This window comes from Nerophis ophidion, linkage group LG13 (genome assembly GCF_033978795.1).
Source record: "Nerophis ophidion isolate RoL-2023_Sa linkage group LG13, RoL_Noph_v1.0, whole genome shotgun sequence".
In the NCBI taxonomy this organism is placed as follows: Eukaryota; Metazoa; Chordata; class Actinopteri; order Syngnathiformes; family Syngnathidae; genus Nerophis; species Nerophis ophidion.
Window position 1 is genome coordinate 26,491,618 of NC_084623.1, and position 13,949 is coordinate 26,505,566.

Here is a 13,949-nt window from a genome sequence, read left to right on the forward strand (position 1 = left end):
GTTTAGTTTTGACTCGGTCTGAAGTTTATAGCAAGATTTGCAGTGTCGCCAACAGTGACCCATGTGCCTCAAGGCACTTCAGTTCTAACAGTGGGGCAAAAGTCCAAAGAGTTACATAGGCTGAGAAAAAGAGCAGTGATTATTGTATCACACACGTGTAGCTCATTGCAGAAAGGTCCTGTCAACCAGCTTGCCACATTTAAAAATTGGATTCTGAGGACTGCCTCTCGGCTTACGGCCATACTACCCGAAGATCGCCCGATCTCGTCTGATCTCGGAAGCTAAGCTGGGTCTGGCCTGGTTAGTACTTGGTTGGGAGACTGCCTAGGAATACCAGGTGCTGTAGGCTTTTAGCGATGCTCCCAGTATAGGGCGCACTTTCTCCCTTTTGTTTTTGTCACAATGGCTATTGATACTTGCCACACTTGTCAAAACGCTACATTATGCTCGTCCAAACAAAACGTTGGTCTCCACCCAAAACAAGTTTAGTTTTGACTCGGTCTGAAATTTATAGCAAGATTTGCAGTGTCGCCAACAGTGACCCATGTAACTCAAGAGACTTCAGTGCTAACAGTGGGGCAAAAGTCCAAAGAGTTACATAGGCTGAGAAAAAGAGCAGTGATTATTGTATCACACACGTGTAGCTCATTGCAGAAAGGTTCTGTCAACCAGCTTGCCACATTTAAAAATTTAATTCTGAGGACTGCCTCTCGGCTTACGGCCATACTACCCGAAGATAGCCCGATCTCGTCTGATCTCGGAAGCTAAGCTGGGTCTGGCCTGGTTAGTACTTGGATGGGAGACTGCCTAGGAATACCAGGTGCTGTAGGCTTTTAGCGATGCTCCCAGTATAGGGCGCACTTTCTCCCTTTTGTTTTTGTCACAATGGCTATAGATACTTGCCACACTTGTCAAAACGCTATGTTTATGCTCGTCCAAACAAAACACTGGTCTCCACCCAAAACATGTTTAGTTTTGAATCGGTCTGAAATTTGTAGCAAGATATGCAGTGTCGCCAAAAGTCACCCATGTGCCTCAAGGCACTTCAGTGCTAACAGTGGGCCAAGAGTCCAAAGAGTTACATAGGCTGAGAAAAAGAGCAGTGATTATTGTATCACACACGTGTAGCTCATTGCAGAAAGGTCCTGTCAACCAGCTTGCCACATTTAAAAATTGAATTCTGAGGACTGCGTCTCGGCTTACGGCCATACTACCTGAAGATCTCCCGATCTCGTCTGATCTCGGAAGCTAAGCTGGGTCTGGCCTGGTTAGTACTTGGTTGGGAGACTGCCTAGGAATACCAAGTGCCGTAGGCTTTTAGCGATGCTCCCAGTATAGGGCGCACTTTCTCCCTTTTGTTTTTCTCACAATGGCTATAGATACTTGCCACACTTGTCAAAACGCTACATTATGCTCGTCCAAACAAAACGCTGGTCTCCACCCAAAACATGTTTAGTTTTGACTCGGTCTGAAATTATAGCAAGATTTGCAGTGTCGCCAACAGTGACCCATGTGCCTCAAGGCACTTCAGTGCTAACAGTGGGGCAAAAGTCCAAAGAGTTACATAGGCTGAGAAAAAGAGCAGTGATTATTGTATCACACACGTGTAGCTCATTGCAGAAAGGTCCTGTCAACCAGCTTGCCACATTTAAAAATTGAATTCTGAGGACTGCCTCTCGGCTTACGGCCATACTACCCGAAGATCGCTCGATCTCGTCTGATCTCGGAAGCTAAGCTGGGTGTGGCCTGGTTAGTACTTGGATGGGAGACTGCCTAGGAATACCAGGTGCTGTAGGCTTTTAGCGATGCTCCCAGTATAGGGCGCACTTTCTCCCTTTTGTTTTTGTCACAATGGCTATAGATACTTGTCACACTTGTCAAAACGCTACATTATGCTCGTCCAAACAAAACGCTGTTCTACACCCAAAACAAGTTTAGTTTTGACTCGGTCTGAAATTTATAGCAAGATTTGCAGTGTCGCCAACAGTGACCCATGTGCCTCAAGGCACTTCAGTGCTAACAGTGGGGCAAAAGTCCAAAGAGTTACATAGGCTGAGAAAAAGAGCAGTGATTATTGTATCACACTCGTGTAGCTCATTGCAGAAAGGTCCTGTCAACCAGCTTGCCACATTTAAAAATTGAATTCTGAGGACTCCCTCTCGGCTTACGGCCATACTACCCGAAGATCGCCTGATCTCGTCTGATCTCGGAAGCTAAGCTGGGTCTGGCCTGGTTAGTACTTGGATGGGAGACTGCCTAGGAATACCAGGTGCTGTAGGCTTTTAGCGATGCTCCCAGTATAGGGCGCACTTTCTCCCTTTTGTTTTTGTCACAATGGCTATAGATACTTGCCACACTTGTCAAAACGCTACATTATGCTCGTCCAAACAAAACGCTGTTCTACACCCAAAACAAGTTTAGTTTTGACTCGGTCTGAAATTTATAGCAAGATTTGCAGTGTCGCCAACAGTGACCCATGTGCCTCATGGCACTTCAGTGCTAACAGTGGGGCAAAAGTCCAAAGAGTTACATAGGCTGAGAAAAAGAGCAGTCATTATTGTATCACACACGTGTAGCTCATTGCAGAAAGGTCCTGTCAACCAGCTTGCCACATTTAAAAATTGAATTCTGAGGACTGCCTCTCGGCTTACGGCCATACTACCCGAAGATCGCCCGATCTCGTCTGATCTCGGAAGCTAAGCTGGGTCTGGCCTGGTTAGTACTTGGATGGGAGACTGCCTAGGAATACCAGGTACTGTAGGCATTTAGCGATGCTCCCAGTATAGGGCGCACTTTCTCACTTTTGTTTTTGTCAAAATGGCTATAGATACTTGCCACACTTGTCAAAACGCTACATGATGATCGTCCAAACAAACCGCTGGTCTCCACCCAAAACATGTTTGTTTAGTTTTGACTCGGTCTGAAATTTATAGCAAGATTTGCAGTGTCGCCAACAGTGACCCATGTGCCTCAAGGCACTTCAGTGCTAACAGTGGGGCAAAAGTCCAAAGAGATACATAGGCTGAGAAAAAGAGCAGTGATTATTGTATCACACACGTGTAGCTCATTGCAGAAAGGTCCTGTCAACCAGCTTGCCACATTTAAAAATTGAATTCTGAGGACTGCCTCTCGGCTCACGGCCATACTACCCGAAGATCGCCCGATCTCGTCTGATCTCGGAAGCTAAGCTGGGTCTGGACTGGTTAGTACTTGGATGGGAGACTGCCTAGGAATACCAGGTGCTGTAAGCTTTTAGCGATGCTCCCAGTATAGGGCACACTTTCTCCCTTTTGTTTTTGTCACAATGGCTATAGATACTTGCCACACTTGTCAAAACGCTACATTATGCTCGTCCAAACAAAACGCTGGTCTCCACCCAAAACATGTTTAGTTTTGACTCGGTCTGAAATTTATAGCAAGATTTGCAGTGTCGCCAACAGTGACCCATGTGCCTCAAGGCACTTCAGTGCTAACAGTGGGGCAAAAGTCGTAAGAGTTACATAGGCTGAGAAAAAGAGCAGTGATTATTGTATCACACACGTGTCGCTCATTGCAGAAAGGTCCTGTCAACCAGCTTGCCACATTTAAAAATTGAATTCTGAGGACTACCTCTCGGCTTACGGCCATACTACCCGAGTATCGCCCGATCTCGTCTGATCTCGGAAGCTAAGCTGGGTCTGGCCTGGTTAGTACTTGGTTGGGAGACTGCCTAGGAATACCAGGTGCTGTAGGCTTTTAGCGATGCTACCAGTATAGGGCGCACTTTCTCCCTTTTGTTTTTTTCACAATGGCTATAGATACTTGCCACACTTGTCAAAACGCTACATTATGCTCGTCCAAACAAACCGCTGGTCTCCACCCAAAACATGTTTGTTTAGTTTTGACTCGGTCTGAAATTTATAGCAAGATTTGCAGTGTCGCCAACAGTGACCCATGTGCCTCAAGGCACTTCAGTGCTAACAGTGGGGCAAAAGTCCAAAGAGTTACATAGGCTGAGAAAAAGAGCAGTGATTATTGTATCACACACGTGTAGCTCATTGCAGAAAGGTCCTGTCAACCAGCTTGCCACATTTAAAAATTTAATTCTGAGGACTGCCTCTCGGCTTACGGCCTTACTACCCGAAGATCGCCCGATCTCGTCTGATCTCGGAAGCTAAGCTGGGTCTGGCCTGGTTAGTACTTGGATGGGAGACTGCCTAGGAATACCAGGTGCTGTAGGCTTTTAGCGATGCTCCCAGTATAGGGCGCACTTTCTCCCTTTTGTTTTTGTCACAATGGCTATAGATACTTGCCACACTTGTCCAAACGCTACATTATGCTGGTCCAAACAAAACGCTGGTCTCCACCCAAAACATGTTTAGTTTTGACTCGGTCTGAAATTTATAGCAAGATTTCCAGTGTCGCCAACAGTGACCCATGTGCCTCAAGGCACTTCAGTGCTAACAGTGGAGCAAAAGTCCAAAGAGTTACATAGGCTGAGAAAAAGAGCAGTGATTATTGTATCACACACGTGTAGCTCATTGCAGAAAGGTCCTGTCAACCAGCTTGCCACATTCAAAAATTGAATTCTGAGGACTGCCTCTCGGTTTACGGCCATACTACCCGAAGATCCCCCGATCTCGTCTGATCTCGGAAGCTAAGCTGGGTCCGGACTGGTTAGTACTTGGATGGGAGACTGCCTAGGAATACCAGGTGCTGTAGGCTTTTAGCGATGCTCCCAGTATAGGGCGCACTTTCTCCCTTTTGTTTTTGTCACAATGGCTCTAGATACTTGCCACACTTGTCAAAACGCTACGTTTATGCTCGTCCAAACAAAACACTGGTCTCCACCCAAAACATGTTTAGTTTTGACTCGGTCTGAAATTTATAGCAAGATTTGCAGTGTCGCCAACAGTCACCCATGTGCCTCAAGGCACTTCAGTGCTAACAGTGGGCCAAGAGTCCAAAGAGTTACATAGGCTGAGAAAAAGAGCAGTGATAATTGTATCACACACGTGTAGCTCATTGCAGAAAGGTCCTGTCAACCAGCTTGCCACATTTAAAAATTGAATTCTGAGGACTGCGTCTCGGCTTACGGCCATACTACCCGAAGATCGCCCGATCTCGTCTGATCTCGGAAGCTAAGCTGGGTCTGGCCTGGTTAGTACTTGGTTGGGAGACTGCCTAGGAATACCAAGTGCTGTAGGCTTTTAGCGATGCCCCCAGTATAGGGCGCACTTTCTCCCTTTGGTTTTTGTCACAATGGCTATAGATACTTGCCACACTTGTCAAAACGCTACATTATGCTCGTCCAAACAAAACGCTGGTCTCCACCCAAAACAAGTTTAGTTTTGACTCGGTCTGAAATTTATAGCAAGATTTGCAGTGTCGCCAACAGTGACCCATGTGCCTCAAGGCACTTCAGTGCTAACAGTGGGGCAAAAGTCCAAAGAGTTACATAGGCTGAGAAAAAGAGCAGTGATTATTGTATCACACACGTGTAGCTCATTGCAGAAAGGTCCTGTCAACCAGCTTGCCACATTTAAAAATTTAATTCTGAGGACTGCCTCTCGGCTTACGGCCATACTACCCGAAGATCGCCCGATCTCGTCTGATCTCGGAAGCTAAGCTGGGTCTGTCCTGGTTAGTACTTGGTTGGGAGGCTGCCTAGGAATACCAGGTGCTGTAGGCTTTTAGCGATGCTACCAGTATAGGGCGCACTTTCTCCCTTTTGTTTTTTTCACAATGGCTATAGATACTTGCCACACTTGTCAAAACGCTACATTATGCTCGCCCAAACAAACCGCTGGTCTCCACCCAAAACATGTTTGTTTAGTTTTGACTTGGTCTGAAATTTATAGCAAGATTTGCAGTGTCGCCAACAGTGACCCATGTGCCTCAAGGCACTTCAGTGCTAACAGTGGGGCAAAAGTCCAAAGAGTTACATAGGCTGAGAAAAAGAGCAGTGATTATTGTATCACACACGTGTAGCTCATTGCAGAAAGGTCCTGTCAACCAGCTTGCCACATTTAAAAATTTAATTCTGAGGACTGCCTCTCGGCTTACGGCCATACTACCCGAAGATCGCCCGATCTCGTCTGATCTCGGAAGCTAAGCTGGGTCTGGCCTGGTTAGTACTTGGTTGGGAGACTGCCTAGGAATACCAGGTGCTGTAAGCTTTTAGCGATGCTACCAGTATAGGGCGCACTTTCTCCCTTTTGTTTTTTTCACAATGGCTATAGATACTTGCCACACTTGTCAAAACGCTACATTATGCTCGTCCAAACAAAACGCTGGTCTCCAACCAAAACATGTTTGGTTTTGACTCGGTCTGAAATTTATAGCAAGATTTGCAGTGTCGCCAACAGTGACCCATGTGCCTCAAGGCACTTCAGTGCTAACAGTGGGGCAAAAGTCCAAAGAGTTACATAGGCTGAGAAAAAGAGCAGTGATTATTGTATCACACACGTGTAGCTCATTGCAGAAAGGTCCTGTCAACCAGCTTGCCACATTTAAAAATTGAATTCTGAGGACTGCCTCTCTGCTTACGGCCATACTACCCGAAGATCGCCCCATCTCGTCTGATCTCGGAAGCTAAGCTGGGTCTGGCCTGGTTAGTACTTGGTTGGGAGACTGCCTAGGAATACCAGGTGCTGTAAGCTTTTAGCGATGCTACCAGTATAGGGCGCACTTTCTCCCTTTTGTTTTTTTCACAATGGCTATAGATACTTGCCACACTTGTCAAAACGCTACATTATGCTCGTCCAAACAAACCGCTGGTCTCCACCCAAAACATGTTTAGTTTTGACTCGGTCTGAAATTTATAGCAAGATTTGCAGTGTCGCCAACAGTGACCCATGTGCCTCAAGGCACTTCAGTGCTAACAGTGGGGCAAAAGTCGTAAGAGTTACATAGGCTGAGAAAAAGAGCAGTGATTATTGTATCACACACGTGTAGCTCATTGCAGAAAGGTCCTGTCAACCAGCTTGCCACATTTAAAAATTGAATTCTGAGGACTACCGCTCGGCTTACGGCCATACTACCCGAGTATCGCCCGATCTCGTCTGATCTCGGAAGCTGAGCTGTGTCTGGCCTGGTTAGTACTTGGTTGGGAGACTGCCTAGGAATACCAGGTGCTGTAGGCTTTTAGCGATGCTACCAGTATAGGGCGCACTTTCTCCCTTTTGTTTTTTTCACAATGGCTATAGATACTTGCCACACTTGTCAAAACGCTACATTATGCTCGTCCAAACAAAACGCTGGTCTCCAACCAAAACATGTTTAGTTTTGACTCGGTCTGAAATTTATAGCAAGATTTGCAGTGTCGCCAACAGTGACCCATGTGCCTCAAGGCACTTCAGTGCTAACAGTGGGGCAAAAGTCCAAAGAGTTACATAGGCTGAGAAAAAGAGCAGTGATTATTGTATCACACACGTGTAGCTCATTGCAGAAAGGTCCTGTCAACCAGCTTGCCACATTTAAAAATTGAATTCTGAGGACGGCATCTCGGCTTACGGCCATACTACCCGAAGATCGGCCGATCTCGTCTGATCTCGGAAGCTAAGCTGGGTCTGGCCTGGTTAGTACTTGGATGGGAGACTGCCTAGGAATACCAGGTGCTGTAGGCTTTTAGCGATGCTCCCAGTATAGGGCGCACTTTCTCCCTTTTGTTTTTGTCACAATGGCTATAGATACTTGCCACACTTGTCAAAACGCTACATGATGCTCGTCCAAACAAAACGCTGGTCTCCACCCAAAACATGTTTAGTTTTGACTCGGTCTGAAATTTATAGCAAGATTTGCAGTGTCGCCAACAGTGACCCACGTGCCTCAAGGCACTTCAGTGCTAAAAGTGGGGCAAAAGTCGTAAGAGTTACATAGGCTGAGAAAAAGAGCAGTGATTATTGTATCACACACGTGTCGCTCATTGCAGAAAGGTCCTGTCAACCAGCTTGCCACATTTAAAAATTGAATTCTGAGGACTGCCTCTCGGCTTACGGCCATACTACCCGAAGATCGCCCGATCTCGTCTGATCTCGGAAGCTAAGCTGGGTCTGGCCTGGTTAGTACTTGGATGGGAGACTGCCTAGGAATACCAGGTGCTGTAGGCTTTTAGCGATGCTACCAGTATAGGGCGCACTTTCTCCCTTTTGTTTTTTTCACAATGGCTATAGATATTTGCCACACTTGTCAAAACGCTACATTATGCTCGTCCAAACAAACCGCTGGTCTCCACCCAAAACATGTTTGTTTAGTTTTGACTCGGTCTGAAATTTATAGCAAGATTTGCAGTGTCGCCAACAGTGACCCATGTGCCTCAAGGCACTTCAGTGCTAACAGTGGGGCAAAAGTCCAAAGAGTTACATAGGCTGAGAAAAAGAGCAGTGATTATTGTATCACACACGTGTAGCTCATTGCAGAAAGGTCCTGTCAACCAGCTTGCCACATTTAAAAATTTAGTTCTGAGGACTGTCTCTCGGCTTACGGCCATACTACCCGAAGATCGCCCGATCTCGTCTGATCTCGGAAGCTAAGCTGGGTCTGGCCTGGTTAGTACTTGGATGGGAGACTGCCTAGGAATACCAGGTGCTGTAGGCTTTTAGCGATGCTCCCAGTATAGGGCGCACTTTCTCCCTTTTGTTTTTGTCACAATGGCTATAGATACTTGCCACACTTGTCAAAACGCTACATTATGCTCGTCCAAACAAAACGCTGTTCTACACCCAAAACAAGTTTAGTTTTGACTCGGTCTGAAATTTATAGCAAGATTTGCAGTGTCGCCAACAGTGACCCATGTGCCTGAAGGCACTTCAGTGCTAACAGTGGGGCAAAAGTCCAAAGAGTTACATAGGCTGAGAAAAAGAGCAGTGATTATTGTATCACACACGTGTAGCTAATTGCAGAAAGGTCCTGTCAACCAGCTTGCCACATTTAAAAATATAATTCTGAGGACTGCCTCTCGGCTTACGGCCATACTACCCGAAGATCGCCCGATCTCGTCTGATCTCGGAAGCTAAGCTGGGTCTGGCCTGGTTAGTACTTGGTTGGGAGGCTGCCTAGGAATACCAGGTGCTGTAGGCTTTTAGCGATGCTACCAGTATAGGGCGCACTTTCTCCCTTTTGTTTTTTTCACAATGGCTATAGATACTTGCCACACTTGTCAAAACGCTAAATTATGCTCGTCCAAACAAACCGCTGGTCTCCACCCAAAACATGTTTGTTTAGTTTTGACTCGGTCTGAAATTTATAGCAAGATTTGCAGTGTCGCCAACAGTGACCCATGTGCCTCAAGGCACTTCATTGCTAACAGTGGGGCAAAAGTCCAAAGAGTTACATAGGCTGAGAAAAAGAGCAGTGATTATTGTATCACACACGTGTAGCTCATTGCAGAAAGGTCCTGTCAACCAGCTTGCCACATTTAAAAATTGAATTCTGAGGACTGCCTCTCGGCTTACGGCCATACTACCCGAAGATCGCCCGATCTCGTCTGATCTCGGAAGCTAAGCTGGGTCTGGCCTGGTTAGTACTTGGATGGGAGACTGCCTAGGAATACCAGGTGCTGTAGGCTTTTAGCGATGCTCCCAGTATAGGGCGCACTTTCTCCCTTTTTTTTTTCTCACAATGGCTATAGATACTTGCCACACTTGTCAAAACGCTACATTATGCTCGTCCAAACAAAACGCTGGTCTCCACCCAAAACATGTTTAGTTTTGACTCGGTCTGAAATTTATAGCAAGATTTGCAGTGTCGCCAACAGTGACCCATGTGCCTCAAGGCACTTCAGTGCTAACAGTGGGGCAAAAGTCCAAAGAGTTACATAGGCTGAGAAAAAGAGCAGTGATTATTGTATCACACACGTGTAGCTAATTGCAGAAAGGTCCTGTCAACCAGCTTGCCACATTTAAAAATTGAATTCTGAGGACTTCTTCTCGGCTTACGGCCATACTACCCGAAGATAGCCCGATCTCGTCTGATCTCGGAAGCTAAGCTGGGTCTGGCCTGGTTAGTACTTGGATGGGAGACTGCCTAGGAATACCAGGTGCTGTAAGCTTTTAGCGATGCTCCCAGTATAGGGCGCACTTTCTCCCTTTTGTTTTTGTCACAATGGCTATAGATACTTGCCACACTTGTCAAAACGCTACATTATGCTCGTCCAAACAAAACGCTGGTCTCCACCCAAAACATGTTTAGTTTTGACTCGGTCTGAAATTTATAGCAAGATTTGCAGTGTCGCCAACAGTGACCCATGTGCCTCAAGGCACTTCAGTGCTAACAGTGGGGCAAAAGTCCAAAGAGTTACATAGGCTGAGAAAAAGAGTAGTGATTATTGTATCACACACATGTAGCTCATTGCAGAAAGGTCCTGTCAACCAGCTTCCCACATTTAAAAATTGAAGTCTGAGGACTGCGTCTCGGCTTACGGCCATACTACCCGAAGATCGCCCGATCTCGTCTGAGCTCGGAAGCTAAGCTGGGTCTGACCTGGTTAGTACTTGGATGGGAGACTGCCTAGGAATACCAGGTGCTGTAGGCTTTTAGCGATGCTACCAGTATAGGGCGCACTTTCTCCCTTTTGTTTTTTTCACAATGGCTATAGATATTTGCCACACTTGTCAAAACGCTACATTATGCTCGTCCAAACAAACCGCTGGTCTCCACCCAAAACATGTTTGTTTAGTTTTGACTCGGTCTGAAATTTATAGCAAGATTTGCAGTGTCGCCAACAGTGACCCATGTGCCTCAAGGCACTTCAGTGCTAACAGTGGGGCAAAAGTCCAAAGAGTTACATAGGCTGAGAAAAAGAGCAGTGATTATTGTATCACACACGTGTAGCTCATTGCAGAAAGGTCCTGTCAACCAGCTTGCCACATTTAAAAATTTAGTTCTGAGGACTGTCTCTCGGCTTACGGCCATACTACCCGAAGATCGCCCGATCTCGTCTGATCTCGGAAGCTAAGCTGGGTCTGGCCTGGTTAGTACTTGGATGGGAGACTACCTAGGAATACCAGGTGCTGTAGGCTTTTAGCGATGCTCCCAGTATAGGGCGCACTTTCTCCCTTTTGTTTTTGTCACAATGGCTATAGATACTTGCCACACTTGTCAAAACGCTACATTATGCTCGTCCAAACAAAACGCTGTTCTACACCCAAAACAAGTTTAGTTTTGACTCGGTCTGAAATTTATAGCAAGATTTGCAGTGTCGCCAACAGTGACCCATGTGCCTGAAGGCACTTCAGTGCTAACAGTGGGGCAAAAGTCCAGAGAGTTACATAGGCTGAGAAAAAGAGCAGTGATTATTGTATCACACACGTGTAGCTAATTGCAGAAAGGTCCTGTCAACCAGCTTGCCACATTTAAAAATAGAATTCTGAGGACTGCCTCTCGGCTTACGGCCATACTACCCGAAGATCGCCCGATCTCGTCTGATCTCGGAAGCTAAGCTGGGTCTGGCCTGGTTAGTACTTGGTTGGGAGGCTGCCTAGGAATACCAGGTGCTGTAGGCTTTTAGCGATGCTACCAGTATAGGGCGCACTTTCTCCCTTTTGTTTTTTTCACAATGGCTATAGATACTTGCCACACTTGTCAAAACGCTAAATTATGCTCGTCCAAACAAACCGCTGGTCTCCACCCAAAACATGTTTGTTTAGTTTTGACTCGGTCTGAAATTTATAGCAAGATTTGCAGTGTCGCCAACAGTGACCCATGTGCCTCAAGGCACTTCATTGCTAACAGTGGGGCAAAAGTCCAAAGAGTTACATAGGCTGAGAAAAAGAGCAGTGATTATTGTATCACACACGTGTAGCTCATTGCAGAAAGGTCCTGTCAACCAGCTTGCCACATTTAAAAATTGAATTCTGAGGACTGCCTCTCGGCTTACGGCCATACTACCCGAAGATCGCCTGATCTCGTCTGATCTCGGAAGCTAAGCTGGGTCTGGCCTGTTTAGTACTTGGATGGGAGACTGCCTAGGAATACCAAGTGCCGTAGGCTTTTAGCGATGCTCCCAGTATAGGGCGCACTTTCTCCCTTTTTTTTTTCTCACAATGGCTATAGATACTTGCCACACTTGTCAAAACGCTACATTATGCTCGTCCAAACAAAACGCTGGTCTCCACCCAAAACATGTTTAGTTTTGACTCGGTCTGAAATTTATAGCAAGATTTGCAGTGTCGTCAACAGTGACCCATGTACCTCAAGGCACTTCAGTGCTAACAGTGGGGCAAAAGTCCAAAGAGTTACATAGGCTGAGAAAAAGAGCAGTGATTATTGTATCACACACGTGTAGCTAATTGCAGAAAAGTCCTGTCAACCAGCTTGCCACATTTAAAAATTGAATTCTGAGGACTTCTTCTCGGCTTACGGCCATACTACCCGAAGATATCCCGATCTCGTCTGATCTCGGAAGCTAAGCTGGGTCTGGCCTGGTTAGTACTTGGATGGGAGACTGCCTAGGAATACCAGGTTCTGTAGGCTTTTAGCGATGCTCCCAGTATAGGGCGCACTTTCTCCCTTTTGTTTTTGTCACAATGGCTATAGATACTTGCCACACTTGTCAAAACGCTACATTATGCTCGTCCAAACAAAACGCTGTTCTACACCCAAAACAAGTTTAGTTTTGACTCGGTCTGAAATTTATAGCAAGATTTGCAGTGTCGCCAACAGTGACCCATGTGCCTCAAGGCACTTCAGTGCTAACAGTGGGGCAAAAGTCCAAAGAGTTACATAGGCTGAGAAAAAGAGCAGTGATTATTGTATCACACACGTGTAGCTCATTGCAGAAAGGTCCTGTCAACCAGCTTGCCACATTTAAAAATTGAATTCTGAGGACTACCTCTCGGCTTACGGCCATACTACCCGAAGATCGCCCGATCTCGTCTGATCTCGGAAGCTAAGTTGGGTCTGGCCTGTTTAGTACTTGGTTGGGAGACTGCCTAGGAATACCAGGTGCTGTAGGCTTTTAGCGATGCTACCAGTATAGGGCGCACTTTCTCCCTTTTGTTTTTTTCACAATGGCTAGAGATACTTGCCACACTTGTCAAAACGCTACATTATGCTCGTCCAAACAAACCGCTGGTCTCCACCCAAAACATGTTTGTTTAGTTTTGACTCGGTCTGAAATTTATAGCAAGATTTGCAGTGTCGCCAACAGTGACCCATGTGCCTCAAGGCACTTCAGTGCTAACAGTGGGGCAAAAGTCCAAAGAGATACATAGGCTGAGAAAAAGAGCAGTGATTATTGTATCACACACGTGTAGCTCATTGCAGAAAGGTCCTGTCAACCAGCTTGCCACATTTAAAAATTGAATTCTGAGGACTGCCTCTAGGCTTACGGCCATACTATCCGAAGATCGCCCGATCTCGTCTGATCTCGGAAGCTAAGCTGGGTCTGGCCTGGTTAGTACTTGGATTGGAGACTGCCTAGGAATACCAGGTGCTGTAGGCTTTTAGCGATGCTCCCAGTATAGGGCGCACTTTCTCCCTTTTGTTTTTGTCACAATGGCTATAGATACTTGCCACACTTGTCAAAACGCTACATTGTGCTCGTCCAAACAAACCGCTGGTCTCCACCCAAAACATGTTTGTTTAGTTTTGACTCGGTCTGAAATTTATAGCAAGATTTGCAGTGTCGCCAACAGTGACCCATGTGCCTCAAGGCACTTCAGTGCTAACAGTGGGGCAAAAGTCCAAAGAGTTACATAGGCTGAGAAAAAGAGCAGTGATTATTGTATCACACACGTGTAGCTAATTGCAGAAAGGTCCTCTCAACCAGCTTGCCACATTTAAAAATTGAATTCTGAGGACTTCTTCTCGGCTTACGGCCATACTACCCGAAGATAGCCCGATCTCGTCTGATCTCGGAAGCTAAGCTGGGTCTGGCCTGGTTAGTACTTGGATGGGAGACTGCCTAGGAATACCAGGTGCTGTAAGCTTTTAGCGATGCTCCCAGTATAGGGCGCACTTTCTCCCTT

At 46.2% G+C, this 13,949-nt stretch overlaps 29 pseudogenes; all 29 read left to right on the top strand.

Annotated features, from left to right (window-relative positions):
- The first annotated feature begins 230 nt into the window (after window positions 1-230).
- Window positions 231-349, top strand: LOC133565292 (5S ribosomal RNA; annotated as a pseudogene).
- A 364-nt stretch (window positions 350-713) lies between these two features.
- Window positions 714-832, top strand: LOC133566001 (5S ribosomal RNA; annotated as a pseudogene).
- Window positions 833-1,197: 365 nt separating this feature from the next.
- LOC133566722 (5S ribosomal RNA) lies at window positions 1,198-1,316 on the top strand (annotated as a pseudogene).
- Window positions 1,317-1,679: 363 nt separating this feature from the next.
- LOC133565742 (5S ribosomal RNA) lies at window positions 1,680-1,798 on the top strand (annotated as a pseudogene).
- A 364-nt stretch (window positions 1,799-2,162) lies between these two features.
- On the top strand, window positions 2,163-2,281 carry LOC133565638 (5S ribosomal RNA; annotated as a pseudogene).
- A 364-nt stretch (window positions 2,282-2,645) lies between these two features.
- Window positions 2,646-2,764, top strand: LOC133565807 (5S ribosomal RNA; annotated as a pseudogene).
- Window positions 2,765-3,132: 368 nt separating this feature from the next.
- LOC133566886 (5S ribosomal RNA) lies at window positions 3,133-3,251 on the top strand (annotated as a pseudogene).
- Window positions 3,252-3,615: 364 nt separating this feature from the next.
- LOC133565008 (5S ribosomal RNA) lies at window positions 3,616-3,734 on the top strand (annotated as a pseudogene).
- Window positions 3,735-4,102: 368 nt separating this feature from the next.
- Window positions 4,103-4,221, top strand: LOC133565752 (5S ribosomal RNA; annotated as a pseudogene).
- A 364-nt stretch (window positions 4,222-4,585) lies between these two features.
- LOC133567113 (5S ribosomal RNA) lies at window positions 4,586-4,704 on the top strand (annotated as a pseudogene).
- Window positions 4,705-5,069: 365 nt separating this feature from the next.
- LOC133566481 (5S ribosomal RNA) lies at window positions 5,070-5,188 on the top strand (annotated as a pseudogene).
- Window positions 5,189-5,552: 364 nt separating this feature from the next.
- Window positions 5,553-5,671, top strand: LOC133566901 (5S ribosomal RNA; annotated as a pseudogene).
- Window positions 5,672-6,039: 368 nt separating this feature from the next.
- Window positions 6,040-6,158, top strand: LOC133565920 (5S ribosomal RNA; annotated as a pseudogene).
- Window positions 6,159-6,522: 364 nt separating this feature from the next.
- Window positions 6,523-6,641, top strand: LOC133566740 (5S ribosomal RNA; annotated as a pseudogene).
- A 364-nt stretch (window positions 6,642-7,005) lies between these two features.
- LOC133567132 (5S ribosomal RNA) lies at window positions 7,006-7,124 on the top strand (annotated as a pseudogene).
- A 364-nt stretch (window positions 7,125-7,488) lies between these two features.
- Window positions 7,489-7,607, top strand: LOC133566115 (5S ribosomal RNA; annotated as a pseudogene).
- A 364-nt stretch (window positions 7,608-7,971) lies between these two features.
- Window positions 7,972-8,090, top strand: LOC133567678 (5S ribosomal RNA; annotated as a pseudogene).
- Window positions 8,091-8,458: 368 nt separating this feature from the next.
- Window positions 8,459-8,577, top strand: LOC133567679 (5S ribosomal RNA; annotated as a pseudogene).
- A 364-nt stretch (window positions 8,578-8,941) lies between these two features.
- Window positions 8,942-9,060, top strand: LOC133566053 (5S ribosomal RNA; annotated as a pseudogene).
- A 368-nt stretch (window positions 9,061-9,428) lies between these two features.
- On the top strand, window positions 9,429-9,547 carry LOC133567680 (5S ribosomal RNA; annotated as a pseudogene).
- Window positions 9,548-9,911: 364 nt separating this feature from the next.
- Window positions 9,912-10,030, top strand: LOC133565583 (5S ribosomal RNA; annotated as a pseudogene).
- Window positions 10,031-10,394: 364 nt separating this feature from the next.
- Window positions 10,395-10,513, top strand: LOC133565940 (5S ribosomal RNA; annotated as a pseudogene).
- Window positions 10,514-10,881: 368 nt separating this feature from the next.
- LOC133565785 (5S ribosomal RNA) lies at window positions 10,882-11,000 on the top strand (annotated as a pseudogene).
- Window positions 11,001-11,364: 364 nt separating this feature from the next.
- LOC133566054 (5S ribosomal RNA) lies at window positions 11,365-11,483 on the top strand (annotated as a pseudogene).
- Window positions 11,484-11,851: 368 nt separating this feature from the next.
- LOC133566998 (5S ribosomal RNA) lies at window positions 11,852-11,970 on the top strand (annotated as a pseudogene).
- Window positions 11,971-12,334: 364 nt separating this feature from the next.
- LOC133567024 (5S ribosomal RNA) lies at window positions 12,335-12,453 on the top strand (annotated as a pseudogene).
- A 364-nt stretch (window positions 12,454-12,817) lies between these two features.
- Window positions 12,818-12,936, top strand: LOC133565429 (5S ribosomal RNA; annotated as a pseudogene).
- A 368-nt stretch (window positions 12,937-13,304) lies between these two features.
- LOC133566100 (5S ribosomal RNA) lies at window positions 13,305-13,423 on the top strand (annotated as a pseudogene).
- Window positions 13,424-13,791: 368 nt separating this feature from the next.
- On the top strand, window positions 13,792-13,910 carry LOC133565584 (5S ribosomal RNA; annotated as a pseudogene).
- Window positions 13,911-13,949: the final 39 nt, after the last annotated feature.